Source organism: Miniopterus schreibersii, assembly GCF_964146895.1.
Source record: "Miniopterus schreibersii genome assembly, chromosome: 6".
NCBI classification, from domain to species: Eukaryota; Metazoa; Chordata; class Mammalia; order Chiroptera; family Miniopteridae; genus Miniopterus; species Miniopterus schreibersii.
The window spans coordinates 67,132,145-67,146,399 of NC_138107.1; positions in this window are offsets into that span (position 1 = coordinate 67,132,145).

A 14,255-nucleotide genomic window follows, 5' to 3' on the forward strand; every position below is an offset into this window, starting at 1 on the left:
CTAGAACTGGCTTTATTTGAACTCATCTATATTCTTATAAAATTATGTTAATAAAAATATGCTTAAATGCACAAGGGAGAAATTGACTCTAACTACCAACAACATTCTTTTGAGATTATTTTGGTAGCAGTTTGCAAAAAACATGGTTAAGGAAAAAACTATTTCTCTTTCTCCAGTAATTAAAATAACTGTCAGAATGGTTAACCAGCAATTAGAAAATCACTCAGTGTTTACCAATATTCAAAAACTCTTTTGTACCAAACCCATATCATGCAGAATTGATATATAGAGGATAATTTTTATTATATCTGGACATCAATATATAAATATACAGACATTAGGCAAGGAAAGATGATAGAAGACAAACTTTATATATATATATTACAGATAGTAAAACTGATCATATTTGAAAATCACAATTTTGTAACTTCTAATGAGTTAATGGGGTGAAAAGGAGACAATGTACATCTCCATCAGGTTTTGCCCCCAAAAATAATTCAATAAATTGAATCTGAATCAATGCTTCTAAATCCAAAGGGCAATTTACAGAGAATACGGAGAACATAGAAACATCAAAAACTATACAAGGACATAATTAGCAAACTCCATACTAATAAATCCTGGAGGACCCATTTCTCTCTTTTTAAAATTTTGATTATATAGGTGTCCTCATTTTCCTTTCTTTAAAAAAAAAAAAATATTGAATGTATTGGGGTGACATTAGTTAATAAAATTATATCGTTTTCAGGTGTACAATTCTACATCATCTGCATATTGTATAGTGTGTTCACCACCCAAAGTCAAGTCTCCTTCCACCCTCATTTATGCCCCCATACCCTCCTCTACGTCCCTGACCCTCCTTTCCCTCTGGTAATCACCATACTCTTGCCTGTGTCTATGAGTTTTATGTTTTTATTACTTTTTTTTTGCTTAATCTCTTCACCTTTTCCACCCAGCCACCCAACTCCCCTCCCTCTGACAGCTGTCAGTCTGTTCTCTGTATCTAGGAGTCTGTTACGACGTTGTTTTTTAATTTGTTTTGTTCATTAGATTCCACATATGAGTGAAATCATATGGTATTTGTCTTTCTCTGACTGGCTTACTTCACTTAGCATAATACTCTCAGGTCCATCCATGGTGTTGTAAAAGGTAAGATTTCCTTCTTTTTTTACAGCCCAGTAGAATTCCATGGTATAACTATATCACAGCTTTACTATCCACTCATCTACTGATGAGCACGTGGGCTGCTTCCAAATCTTGGCTATTGTAAATAATGCTTCAATGAACATAGGGGTGCATATATTCTTCAACAATAAATTGCAAGGATTAAAAAAAAAGGTGGGGAAACACATTTAAAAAGACTTAAAGACATATTTGCATCAGAGTAAAACAAAAGCACTAAAAATTACCTGACATTTATTAGACATTCATTGGAGATTTTATGAATTTCAGGAATTATAATTAATGCTTAGGTATTTTTAATATTATTGCCATTCTTTTTTATTAACCTTATATTTTAGAGATATGTACTGATATATGTAACTAGAAATTATAAGATGTTTGAATTTTACTTCAAAATAATACAGGAGGGAGGAAAATAGGTGAGGGTATTAATAAAACAAGATTAGACTTGAAATGGTAATTGTTAAAGCAGGTTTTTTTATAATGAAAACAAGTTTCTTAAAGTTATTTTACCCACACAGGAGGCTTCTGGGACACTAGTAACGTCTTACTTCTTTCCCTGGTGGAAGTTATATGGCTGTGATCATTTTGGGATAACTCATTCATTGCAAACTCAAGCATTGTCACTTTCCTAAAAGAGTTCATATTTAGAATTAAGGGATCTCCTGCTCTGGCTCTTTCTCCTATATGATTCTCCCTCTCCCTCTGGCTTGCCCAGACTTCTTTCTGTGGTTGCTCTACCCTAGAGGTTCTCTATCTTGGCACTATTGATATTTTGGGCCAAATAATTATTTGTTTGTGGGTAACTGTCTTTGCATTGTAGGATGTTTGGCATCTCAAACCCTCACTTCCAGTTGTAACCCAAAAAATGTATTCAGACTTAACCAAATGCCTACTGCAGGGCAAAATCCCTTGGTTGAGAACTACTGCTTTAGCCAGAAAGTTGTCACTATTTCCTTTGAAGTGTTAGCTGTCCATGTAGCACTGCTAATGACTGAGGTTGAAAGTGTGGCAAAGCCACAGCAACAACAAAAACGTACCACCTTCCCTCTCATGCCAACCACATCTCCAGGTTTTGACTTTCCTCCACAAATTGCTTACTCTTCTGTACTTTTCAGCAGTTTTAGGTAGTCTGAAGTAGTTTGTCATGTGTGTTTTTGCATTTTGTCCAGAGTTGACACTTTCTATGAGCTAAAGGGATGAAGTTCAGGAAACTCACAGCCATGGAACTGCAACTCACAAGAGCATCCGCCCCTCCCCATCCAAATACACACATGTGAGAGAGAAACATCAACCTGCTTCCTTCCACATGCTTTCGACCATGACTGAACCCACAACCTGAGCATGTGCCCTGGCTGGGAATAGAACCCCCCACCCCTTGGCACAGAAGACAACACTCCAACCAACTGAGGCCCACCAGCCTAGTAAAATTTTAAATTTTACTAGAATATATCTTGGTGTCAACTCTTCTGGAAGAACTTTCCCTGACAAACATAGTAGTACTTCAATATGTGGGTATCTGTGGCTTTTTTTAAAAAAAAGAAATTAGAATAATATCTCTCTATAGTTGTTCTTTTCCTTCTTCAGACAATCCAATTATGCATATGTTGGATCATTTTGCACCTAATTTATCATGTTTTTTCTAGTAATTTTTTACTATTTCTCTAATTTCCACTTAATTGTGTTTGGTTTCTTACACAATTTCTATAATATCTCTGTTTTTTCCAAGCATTCTTTCCAAATTCACCTCTGACATTTTCCTCCTAAATATGAGTTTTATCAGGTCATATTTAATACCCTTCTATTGTTGCATCTTCTCTTTCCTACATTTCTTTTTTTCATTTCTGCATCCCTCCAAAACAATATGAGAATTTTATTATGCTTTAATTTTAATTATTTTTTCCAAACATGCACACTGTTTTAATTTTAATGTCATTATAACCATTTAAATGTCATTATGATCTTTAATTTTATTGAGCAAATGAGTGCTTAAATTTATCTATGTTTGGAAACCTAATTGCATACCATGTATGTATCTAATTTCTTCCTTCTGAATTCAATTATCTTCTTCCTGAGATGCTACTTTTCAGAAGTTTTTATAAGACCGAATGGAAAAAAATTTAATTATCTTCCTGTTGCCATTATATGAGAATAAGAACTGGGTATATAATTTTCAGTAAAAATTTATTACTTCTCAATATTGTGAAGTTATGTTATTGTTGTCTAGCATATTAGTTTGCTTGGGCTGGTGTTAACAAAGTACCACAAATGGGTGACTTTAGCAATACAAATTTATGGCTACTCAGTTCTGAAGGCCAGAAGTACAAAATCAAAGTGTCATCAGGATTGGTTCCTCCTGAGGGCTATGAGGGAAGGGTCTGATTCAAGCCTCTCTCCTTGGCTTATAGATGCCCATCTTCTCCCTATGTCTTTTCCCATCATCTTTCTTTAATGTGTATCTTTCTCTAAATTTCACCTTTTTGTAAGGACACCAGTCATATTGAATTACAAAGCTTACCCTACTCTAATATGACCTCATACTTAACTAATTATATCTGCATTGAACCTATTTTTAAATAAGGTCACCTACAGAGATACTGGGGATTAGCATTCAACATAGGAATTGTTAGGAGAAACAATTCAATCCATTACATTGGATCTTTTTCTCAAGCAGTTTAGCTGCATTCTGTGAAGAGTATAATTTTTTTGTCATTGATTGTTTTTAAGTTTCTTGTAATCACTGATGATTATAATGAAGAATTCACTATAATATTTATAGGCATGGATTTATTCTTATAAATCCTGCTTGGGACTCAATAGGTTGTTTTTCATTTTATATTCATATAATTTACCGTACTCTATTTGTTACTGGATGGGTATAAAACACTGGTTACGTAATCTAACTAGAACATCTAGAAATTTTTAATTCATATAAAATGAGGAACTAGTTATTATGTAAATAAGGGTTGGTGGACAAAATCTTCAAACACATATAATTCAATATTGATGGAGCAGTCAGATATAAATGATTATAATTTGAGTCACTGTCATTAAAAACAAAGAAACTATAATTCATTTTCTGATTACCTGGGTGTTTTTGATACAGCCCTATGTTATTCTATAAATGCTACTGCATTCTGTAGCCTAACTGGCAAATTCTTTATCTAGGTCTTGGTATCTTCATACCTAAACCTTTTCTAATCTTTCCTTGACTATGCATGTAGATGACCGCACACACACACTCTCTCTCTCTCTCTCTCTCTCTCTCTCTCTCTCTCTCTCTCTCTCGTGCACGTACCTCATTCTGGGGTATTTTTCTTCAATTTCAAATGGGGTATATATCTCTATCTAGCCAATTACCACGTTAATACATAACTCCAGTTAGGTGCTTATGTACCTCATGCTCCTCTATTGTGCTTATCTTTGTGTTCTCAGTGCCTGGCACATACCAGCTACACAGCAAATGCTTAGAGAATGAGAGAATCTCTCCTTCTACACTATTTTTTTCTTTTTCAAAAATAATTGCCCATCTTCCCACTGCAACTTATCACTTTATGATGCAAAATAAATGCTTATTGTAACCACTGAAAACTGCCATTTTGGGGCCCTTTTTCACCCTATTCATATTAGGAAACACTCTCCTATTCAGAAATACTCCTTTTTCACCCTGTTCATATTAGGAAATACTCTAGCAAATAGTACTAACCACCACCTAGTGGCTGGGATGAGGAACTCTCTGATTTGATATATGTTACCTGGCACCTCTAAGAGAGATGGGAGGTCCAAGCAGTTGGAAAGAGGCTGTCAGTGATGGCAGGAGCAGCAAGTGAACCCCAGAGAATCCAGCGCGGGCTACGGATAGTATTGGATCTAAACCCTCTTGTCCCAGGCTTGGACTATTTAATCACCTTTTGGGATGTTTGCATAAAACGTGAAGTCCCCAATATCAGACTTCCCAGGTCTAGATCTCAAATCTCCCACTTACCCTCTGAATAATCTTAGACAAATTATTTAACCTCTCTCTGTCATATTTTTCTCATCTATAATATTGGGATAATAATATTACCATACATATCTTCATGATCATAATATGCACATTGAGGTTCTTATGAGGAATAAATACAATAATTCATGTAAAGAAGTTAACACAGTATCTGGCTCTTAATTAGAATTTAATAATGGAGTATTGTTTCTGTTTTGAGCTAGTTTGCCTTCCCGGCTGGATTTGAAACCACCCCCGATAATACTCATTACACTTATGCAGTTTTTCTCCGGTTCAGGTCCTTATTTCCATTTCCTTCTTTCACCTGCACTAGTGAATGTTTCTGGCCTTCCTGGCCCTGGCCCTTTGTAAATGCTTTGCTTAACTCATCATGTCTTTCTCACAATCTACTTCTTTGTCTGAAAAGACCTGGACCTGCAGTGAGGTTCCTATATTTTCATTTCTATGACAATAAAAATAATTCCACCCTGGATCATTTTCCCCTGTCTGCAAATAAACCGCTTTGACCACTTTACCCCTTCTTATATATCTCTCATTGCATCCCCAGTGGGAAAAAAGTCATTCCCCTCTCCTAACCTTTCATCTATTGTGCTGCCATGGCGGATAACACAAGCGTGGGTCTGTGGAACATGGCCTGAACCAAGGAAACAGAAAGGTTAACAGTTTTAAAGTAAAATTAGGCCTAAACTACATGAGTGCTGTTAATCTCTAAAGAACTTGAAAATGCCCATGAATCCACTTAAAAGCCTGCACAAAAGTGCCATTTTCTAACTCCTCCTCTAACTGAAGTGTACTTTTTTTTTCAAGCACTAATCTACAGAGAAATATTTTAAAGCGCTTCTTATATACTTTTATTGTGAAAAACAGAAAACTTTTTCTGTAAATATTTATATTTTAAGCATATGTTTTATTGTATAAAGTAAGCATCTGTACCAATCCTAAAAACTTAACCACCACCATAAATATTGTTATTATAAGATAATGTAGGCCAAATGCACTTATGGTATATGACTCATTACTAAGTTAGGAACTAAATATCAGAAGAATGAACGTAATCTCCAAGCTGACTTATTCAGGCCTAGTTCTGCTTGGCACATCCTCCTGTTATCTAAGTTATTGAGTAATTCGATCTTGGGTTTTGTGTGTGTGTGTTTTCCCCCCTCCCTGGTGAAACAACTATGCTTTGAAATTTTGAATAATCAGAACAGCACAATCAGATACTTTTTTTTCACTCAGATTCCATCAAACATACTCTAAATATATTACTTGGTGATGACAGTTTTTTGTTCAATGGGGTGTTCACAGTATGTCGGGCACTCAAGACATCACTTGTGGTGATATTATATGTCTCAGCAACAGGCCAGACTGTGGGAATTCCCTGGTTTGTTGCCCTCAATCAAATAAGATAGCTTGTTCTCATACATTTGGACGAAGATACAGTCACTTTCTTGTGGACAACTGCAGCTATGCAGACATAAAGTATCACTCAGCTGGTTCCATTTTCAAACTGGGCATTCTTCTACCAATCACAGACCAAAAGCTAAAAAGGTGAGAGAATGGATGTCAGTCCTTTACCTTCTGATTTTGTTCTGTCATGGTTTGCTAGCCTTCCCTTGGTCCTCTCAGAATGTACTAGCAAGAGGCTCCAGAGCCAAGCACAAAGCAACCAGGCAGAGGTCTGCCCAGATCTCAAGAGATAAAGTCTGCTTACAGTGCAGTCTCCTTGGCTTGTGGCTCTTACTTTTTAATATAATATGGAGTGTGGGAAATTTTATTTTGTTATTTATTTTGTAATTTAAGCTTTTTGTGATTCTATATAAATCAGTAAAATCATAAAAGGAAAGAAATCCACAATGCTGGAACTAGAATCTTTGTGCTATATATTAAGGGCTATTAGAAATAAATTTAGTTACAAGTTTTTTGTGATGTTGGACTTTTTAAGTATTAGAATTTTATACCTAAGGTCTCATACTACAGAAACAAAGAAGGAAACAGGAAACTGAAAGAACCTTCATTGACACTTCCATTAATGTCTATGGCCAAGGGTCTCTCCTGAGGTACTTGTACTAGGTTCTTCAGGTTCTACTAGGTCCTATTACTTCACCATCTCCAATTTGGAAAAAAAAATTTAAATATTCTCCTTCTTTCCTAAAATTTTGAAAAGAAATGGATACATTTACTTGGAGAGCACTAATTACTTTTGGTAAAAATTCCTGTTAAATTTAAGACTGCTTCAGAAGTATTCAGATTCATGTAGTTGAAACACATGCACCCATTCAAAGCATTATTTTCTATTTCCACTATGTGATTTAATCCTCACAGTAATCTCTGCAATGGATAACGTCTGTTCTTTTTGTATAGATTGAGGAAGGTGGAACCCAGAAAATTAAAGCCGTTTGCCCAGTTCTATATCTTATTATTGCCAAAATGGGACTTGGAACCTAGGTTGTCTGTGTCTAAGTCCAACATTTAAGTTTCTTCTGGTGTTATAATCTTATAAAAAATGTTAAAAAGATTAAAATTTAAAAGGGAAAATAATATAACTTATATACAGAAATCAAGGTTTGATTGCGTTACAGTCTAGTGAGATATAATTTAATTTCAGACTCCATTTTCCCACTGAATCATACCGTAACTAACAGGCAATATTCTTTTGAGAACCAGAGCCTCAGCATTTGCGTTTTCTTGTGGTTACATTATAAGAAATAACGTGCAATGTTTTGATTTCTTTGTACCCACAATCTAAGCCATTCAAAAACAACAAAATTCCACCAAGAAGGAGGAAAAAATAAATCTTAGAGAATTTTGGAAAGCACAGTATCGACTTTTTATAGCAATCATAAGAAAATCATCTATTTTCGTATCAAATATCAGGTTTCCAGCGCAGGAAAGGAAAACTGCAGTACCTGCCACTTTAAATTACTCCCTGTCATGTTTTTATCCCTCCTCCCCCCCTGGGATGTTAACGTCTTGAAGAAATATGTGTGCACGCCGAAAGTATTTCCTGAAATCAGTGCATTCCATATGTTCCTAGGGAAACAAATTATTCACTCCGTGGGTCATTCCTGGCGACACTGAGATCTTCTAATCAGTACACTTAGGCCCTACGTACTTTGTATTTTCGGAAGTCTCTTGCGTAGACCGACAGAGAACACATGAAATATTTGCACTGACTTTAGACACTCACCCTAAAAGAACACACATGAACACATAGAGACACTCTCCCCCATCCACACACAGACACACAAACGGGCGTCCTGTGTGGTTTAACCATATTGGACATTAGTTGAAGAAAATTAGACAGCTATTTCGAACTAAGTAAATGATAGTCTCGAACACAAAGGAAAAATTATAAGTGTACTAGAAAAGGGCTGCCACTCAATCTATCTTAATAACAATAGTACATGTTTCTCCTTCATTTAAAATTTATATTGTGGGAGGAAACAAGATGGTGCTGTAGGTAGCAGCTGTACCCGCTGCCTCCCACAACCACATCAAAATTACAACTAAAACACAGAACCACCATCACTCAGAGCCTCCTGAGACCTGGCTGCACAGAAGCCCCACAACCAGGGAGCTGAAGAAGCACCGAGACCCGTAGGAGGGGCGGAGACGCGGGCGGATCGGGGCTGACTCACGAAGACGAGGCCGCGGGCCCACACCCGGTGCCAAGGGTTGAAACCTGGGAGGGAATCTCGGCGGTGGGGGTTTCCCGGAGGAGGGAGGGGTCCCAGCCCCACAGCAGGCTCCCAGCCCAGGGCTCCAGGGCCAGGAAGAGATATCCCCACAACTTCGGGCTGAAACCAGCAGGGACTGTCCCTGAGGGTCGCGGAGGCTGCGGGAGCCCCAGCAGCTCCTCTAAAGGGCCCGGCGCGGACTCACTCGGACGCTCCCTCTGAGCCCAGCGCTGGGCAGCAGCCTGAAAGGACCCGGGACACTCGGGGAGGAACTAACCTGCCTGAGATCCGGGCGAGAGGCGGAGGGCGGCTTCCTCCCAGGCAGAAGGGCTGGCGGAGGCCATGGCTCCTGTGGCGAGTCCTCCCCGCACAGCCGGCAGGCAGGCGCCATGTTTGAATCGCCAGCACCTGACTCTCACCTTTGGCCCCGCCCCGTGATTCCCGGAGGCCCCGCCCCTCCCCACCTGCAGCTCATCCAGGCCATTTCCAGGGGCTTTTCTGTGCAAGGGGCCTCTCGAGCCTCATGCTCAGGACTTTCCTAAAATCTCTCAAACAAGCAGCAGCAGGCCCCATAAAGCTTGATAAGCGGCCTCAAGCCTGGCACCAGCGGCAGCTGCATTGGCTCATAGCTTGGCCTCTCCTGGGCACCGCCAAGCCCAGCACAAGTAGCAGCCAACTACGGTTTGCTGAGTAGCTCATGCAGGGTGGCCCTGGGCAAGGCACTGGCACAGGCTGACTTTGCACCTCCCTGGAGGCCCCAGGGACAATGCACCTGGTGGTCAGACTTGACCACGCTGGATTACAACCCTACCACAGCCACAAGTGACACTCAAGGGGCCCACTTGGTGAACACCAAAGCCCCACTGAAGTAAATCCTGCTCCATAGGGGTGTCTCCAGCACAGCAGCTCTTTGGCTGTAGTTGCAGCTGGTCCTCACAGCTGATTGGTCTGGGGGTCAGTTCCTCCCAGTGATGCCAACAGCAACCAAGGCTCAGCTACAACAGGACAGTGCACACAGCCCACACAGGGAAGCACCTAGAAGGCCCAGCTCAGGTGACTGGGGAGGCTGAGCCACTGGACCCTACAGGACACCTACTACACAAAGCCACTCTACAAATTCCAGGAGACATAGAAGCAGCCAAAGTGTGGAGGCAAACAAACATGTCACAAAGGAAAGAACAGAAGAAATCTCTAGAAGAGGAACTAAATGAAATCGATCCAAGCAAGCTAACAGATACAGAGTTCAGAATTTTGTTTATAAGGATGCTCAAGCATATTAGCAAGAGTATTACAAAAACAACTGAGAAAATAGATGACATAATAAAGTACCAATTTGAAATGAAGGCTACACGAACTGAAATGAAGAATAATTTACAGGGAATCAACAGTAGAGTAGAGGACGCTGAGAATCAAATCAGCAATTTGGAACATGAGGAAACAAAAAACACCCAACCAGAAGAGCAAAAAGAAAAAAGAATCCAGACAAAAGGAAGGTAGTATAAGGAGTCCCTGGGACAACTTTAAGAGGCCCAACATTGGTATTATTGGGGTACCAGAAGGAGAAGAAAGAGACCAAGAAATTGAAAACCTATTTGAAAAAATAATGACAGATAACTTCCCCTACCTGGGGAAAGAAATAGACTTACAAGTCCAGGAAGCAAGGGTCCCAAACAAGAGGAACCCAAAGAGGCTCACAGCAAGACACATCATAATTAAAATGCCAAAGGTTAAAGACAAAGAATCTTAAAAGCAGCAAGAGAAAAGCAATTAGTTACCTACAAGGGAGCACCCATATGACTGTCAGCTGATTTCTCAACAGAAACTTTGCAGGCCAGAAGGGAGTGGCAAGAAATATTCAAAGTGATGAAAAACATGGAACTACAACCAAGATTGCTCTACCCAGCAAAGCTATCATTTAGAACTGAAGGTCAGATAAAGAGCTTCACAGATAAGAAAAAACTGAAGGAATTCATCACCACCAGACCAGGGGCTTCTTTAACAAGAAGCTAATGAACAAAGGGATCTGGCCAACTAAATAGATCCAGAGACATTGATGTATGCAATAGACGATCATATTTCAGAGGAAAGAGGGAAGGAGGGTGGAGGGTGGGAAGAGATTAACCAAAGAAGTTATATGCATATAAACATAACCCATGGACACAGTCAATAACAGGCTGAAGGCCTGGGGAGGGGGTGTGAGCGAAGGGGAGGGGGTCAATTGAGGGGGAAAATGCAACACCTATAATACTTTCAACAATAAAGATAAATTAAAAAATTAAATTAAAAAATAAAATGTATATTCTACCTTTCAAAGAAATGGAAATTACTTTTTGTTGAACTAGTAAGGGAAATTAATTTCTATCTTGCCACCTGATCTCACTCAGTATAAAATTGTTTATTGAAAATGGGGATTTGGTAAAGGCCACATTTTTATATTAGAAAGTATTATTTCTAGGGACGAGCATTAAAAAAAGAGGAACTAATGCTCATCTTTTTCTCAGCTTTTACTATCTACATACAGTTCCCTGAACTGCTTGTGTATAGACATATATCCAACTGCTTACTCAGGATTTCCATTTAGATGTCCAATGAACTTCTTAAACAGATATATCCAAAATGAACTCCTGATATTCTCCCCCAAACCCTGCTCCCCTGGCCATCTTTATCATCTATGTGCAGAACAACCCCATCTTTCCAGCTGCTCAAGACAGAAAGCTTTGGATTCATTCTTAACTCTCTTCTTAGAGCCAAATCCAATCTTTCAAAAAATCTTGTTGGCTCCACCTTCTGAGTAGATCCAGAATCTGACCAGTTACCACCACCCTGCCCCTACCACCTTTCCCTAAATCAATATTGTCTCCCTCTTGGATTATTGCAAAATCTTCCTAAAGGGCTTCTGCTTCCACACTTGCTCCCCTAGAGCCCTTTCTCAGAAGAGCACTCAGAGTATTACTCCTTGCTCAAAACTTCAAATAGTTTTGCTTCAGTGGCTCCATCTCACCTGGAGTAAAATCCCACATTCATACAGTGGTCAAATAAGCCCCATGCTGCCCAGTTGCTGCTCATCTCTGAGATGTACTTATCTCTGAATACTCTGCCTTACTCCCTCTCTTCTTACCACATCAATCTCTTTATTTCCTGAGCACTCTAGGTAAGCACTCTCCTCAGCATTTTACACTGGCCTGGAATACAATCCTGGCTGTCCCTCTTTCACCCCACTCTATGGCTACTCCAAGTCCTTAATCAGTCCTCTCTGACCACCCTACTGAAAATTACAAACCCCTCCCTGCCTCACACTCCTCATTCTGCTGCCTTGCTTCATCTCTACAGCACTTTCAAAGTCTAAAATTCTATATAATTAATTTTTTCTTCATTGTATGTCTCTAACTAAAATGTCAATATGAAGAAAATTTTTCTTGCCTTCTTCATTGCTGTTTCACAGGTAACATAAAAAATACGAATGAACAAATAAAAGAACGAATAGCTAAAGAAAAACAGATAAATTGGGAATGGGCTGGAATAAAGATGGGAGACTGGGTCAATATTTGCAAATTAAAAGAAACCCATTCTCTTTTGTGAATACCCAAAGGAGAGGCTTCCACTCTTAAGAGCTGGAGATAGCCGAATTTAGGTTGTGGGTGAGGTGGGAGGAGAGCAGTAGGAGGCAAACTAAAGAAGGACTTGCTGCACAGGGCAGATAAAGGGAAAAGTGTGCCTTGTGATGAATCTGGATATTTAATGTTTTAGAAATTGGAGAGTTTGCACTAAATTATTTCCAAATCGCTAGCCAGCTCTAGAGTTCTAGAACTCTATAAAGATAGACAGATGCCACCAAATATAGGGATAAAGAAGCATATTAAAGATCTGACACTGATGTTGTCTCTAAATTTCCTGGCAGCTAAGGCAAAAAACAAAACAGATTGTGTTTAATACATGTTTGTTTGTTTGTTTTGCTAAAAAAAAACAAACAAAAAAAAAAACAAAGAAAGAAAGAAAGCATGCATTTCACTCCACAAAGACAAATTTTATCTTACAACTAAACAAATAGGAATTTACTACATGGGTTCTCAAATCAAGATCTATAGATAAGAGAGTGAGCAACATCTTAAAACATAACTTAACAAAATATACATATAAATATGCATATTTACATAAAGTTGATGACTCTTTTATGAACTCTCTCAAAATGCAAAGTGCATAACAAATGAATATATGTCAAGCCCCACTGGATACATAGTACTGTACCTTATGTGTCTCCTTTAAAACCAATCAAACCTTCATCATTTTCTGCTCCATTACATCCCCACTCTGCTTTCTGGCTTATCTTGACCATCTTAAACAAATACATAGCACACAACATTTCCAAATAAGAAAGAGTGGGAGTGAGCCACAAATTGGTTGGTAGTGCTTTTGGAAGAAAGGTTGTTAAGGTTCTATTACAAGTTTTTAAATGTTTTAGAATTCTAAAATTAAATGCGCAGAAATACAGCCTGTGGGGAAGTCATGTTTCTAAATTCATCATTATCTTTGCCTCCCTTAACTAGAAATGACTTCTTTGGGATTTTGCTCACATAACTGACAACTGCTACATATAGAAGCTCTGAGCTATAAAATTTTCATCTTTTCTTCCAGCTTTATTGAGGAATAATTGACAAAAAAGAATTGTATATATTTAAAGTGTACAACATAATAACTGACATATATATATACACACTGTGAAATCATTCCCAAGATCAAGTTAATTAATACATGCATTATCGCACACAGTTAACTTTGTTGTGTGTGTGGTAAGAAAGTTTCAGATCTACTTTGAGCAAATTTCAAGTATACAATACTATATTATAAACTATAGTCACCATGCTCTAAATTAGATCTCAGGACTTATTCATCTTATAATAATTTTTTTGTACCCTTTGACCTACATCTGCCTGTATTTCCTCCTCTCCCCAGCCTCTGGCAACCACCATTCTACTTTGTTTCTATGAGATCAGCTTTTATTTTATTTTTTTAATCTCACATTTAAGTGATGGCATGTAGTATTTGTTCTTCTCTGTCTGGCTTATTTCACTTAGCACAATGCCTCCAGCTTCCAGTTTCATCCATGTTGTGACAAATGGCAGAACTTCCTTGTTTTTATGTTTTATGGCTGAATAATAATTCCACTGTATACATATACACCACATTTTCTTTATCCATTCATCCTTTCAGAAACACTTAAGTTTTTCCATATCTTGGCTATTGCGACTAATGCTGCAGTGTACACAGGAAGGCAAGTATCTCTTTGAGATACTGATTTCATTTCCTTTGGATATATACCTACACGTATGATTGCTGGATTATATGGTATTTCTATTTTTAATTTTTTGAGGACCTCTGTATTGTTTTCCATAGTG